Source organism: Mizuhopecten yessoensis, unplaced genomic scaffold (assembly GCF_002113885.1).
Source record: "Mizuhopecten yessoensis strain PY_sf001 unplaced genomic scaffold, ASM211388v2 scaffold11133, whole genome shotgun sequence".
Lineage (NCBI taxonomy): Eukaryota > Metazoa > Mollusca > Bivalvia > Pectinida > Pectinidae > Mizuhopecten > Mizuhopecten yessoensis.
This window is the reverse complement of record NW_018408896.1, coordinates 2279009-2280955: the sequence shown is the minus strand read 5'-3', so window position 1 is coordinate 2280955 and position 1947 is coordinate 2279009. Positions and strand designations below refer to the sequence as shown.

The 1947-nt window shown below is 40.1% G+C and overlaps 1 protein-coding gene across 1 annotated transcript in view; it reads left to right on the top strand.

Annotated features, from left to right (window-relative positions):
- Window positions 1-242: 242 nt before the first annotated feature.
- LOC110466430 (fibroblast growth factor receptor-like 1) overlaps window positions 243-1947 on the top strand; it is an 82719-nt gene continuing 81014 nt past the window's right edge. Inside the window, exon 1 of the mRNA XM_021522911.1 lies at window positions 243-395. The gene's annotated coding sequence lies outside the window, so the exon portion shown is untranslated. The remainder of the gene's footprint in view (window positions 396-1947) is intronic.

Sequence of the window (1947 nt, the reverse complement as noted above, 5' to 3'; positions counted from 1 at the left end):
GAAACACAGAATTGTGGCAGCCCTGCAAATGATATAAAACGAGACGGCGAAATCAACGGCTATGTCGGAAGGGTAGGAGCGACTTTTTTTTTATCCTACAAGTGTTAATTCTTAAGCGTGTTTGTTTATATTGTTTTCGTTGTGCCGTGTGTGATCCTGCATATAAACAATCTGTACCACAGTTCCTATAAAATACTGTGTATACGCGTATTTCCAAGCTTCCGGTAGTCACCAGCTGTTGTTATACGGGGGTTTACGACCTGTTGGGGTTTTGTTCAACCCTAAATTTGTACGTTTTATTGACTTCGACGACGGTCGCCAGTCCCAATGGAGCTCCAAACCTGAGCGAGGCAAGACAAAGGAAAACTCAGGACGGAGCCATATATAGTCAATCTGTAAGTAAGTATCGTACGGTACAAGTGTTATTACGTAAGTTCTCCAGTACGCCTCAGCTACTCGTGAAATGATCAACGATAGTCGATGTACAGGTTATAGTGTAGCTATCACGTAACTTCATTTATAATAGTATTCGTGTTGCGTTGACCGCATTATGTTAAGGATGTCCCATGTGAACGTATTTGCTTTCTAAGGCAAACAAGTCATGTATATTTCCGGTCACTTCACAGCACTCCTTTCGAGTCTAGTCAACACAAAACCGATTAATAAGAAAATCACGCTAACATATCTATTCGATGTAAATCTTGTTATTATGCAATAACAGATGACCTATTATAATGACTTAATACATTACCTATTACAATGGCCTTTTAAGATGACCGATTACGAATACGTGTACCAATAACCATCGGAGCAGTATGGCATTGGTATAGCTCTATACTTTATTTTCGTGTCTTTGTTACTGGCACCAATCAATACACAAACCGTTCCGACAGCTCTGACGTCACGCGATACTTCTGGGATTTGGTAAATTCCATGCGGGACAGTATCACACAAATCTGGCTGCTGCAGATCCATCAAAGTTTCCGACATTGTCTTCGAGTGTCCCCGATCGTCTCCCGACATACGTTCCTAGTCCCGATCTAACGCCAGGAGACACAAGATGGATAACCTTGTTCGGGATCTATAGGATGTTATTCATATAGGTGATCAGGTCTGTCGGAGGTGTGTCATTAAGGTGATAAATCCAAAATCTTACCTAATATCTCGGAGAGACATTCCAGCGGGACAGGCATATTGTGCTACAGTTGAACGCGCGCCATGTTCCTCATCTGATATTTGGTAGGAATGTAACAGAGTAAGCACATAACATAGCTTGTAGTTTACGTCAGAGAAATATTTCTCTCCCTGACAGTAGATCTTAACATCATCTTAGCAATTTAATATAAATGGTTATAATGAACCTACTACAAACATATAAAACAAACCTTCCGTAACAAGGCAACTACAGGGTTCACGACCACGTGTCAACAGTGGTCATGGCCGTGTGTCTTTATACAGGGGTCACTGCGGTCACATGTCTTTCTATTTGATATTTTATAAAATTTAAATCATAACGGCCCATCAAACAGTTTTACATGGATCACTGTCACGTGTCTTAATCTACATGAGTTCACATATCTACAGTGATCACAGTAACGTGTCTACAGGTCAAGGTCATGTATTTTTATTAACAGGGGGTCACGGTCACGTGTTTACATTCCTCACTGTCACGTGTCTTAATGTGTCTCGGTTATGTGTTTTTGCATTTGATGTTTAATGTAATAGTATTCCAAACGACTAATCAGGAATATAAGTTTTATGAAAGAGTATCAATATCGGTAGCACGACGAAGGTTGCAGAAGTACAATGTTTTGTGTTCATAATTTATTCATAAAAGAATAAATGCAACCTTTCGCTTTTTCCAAATAAATTGTATACATGTAGTTTTGCAACTAAGAGGAACATGATGGTACTGTAAAATGTACGCAGTCCCCCCTGCACCCCCCC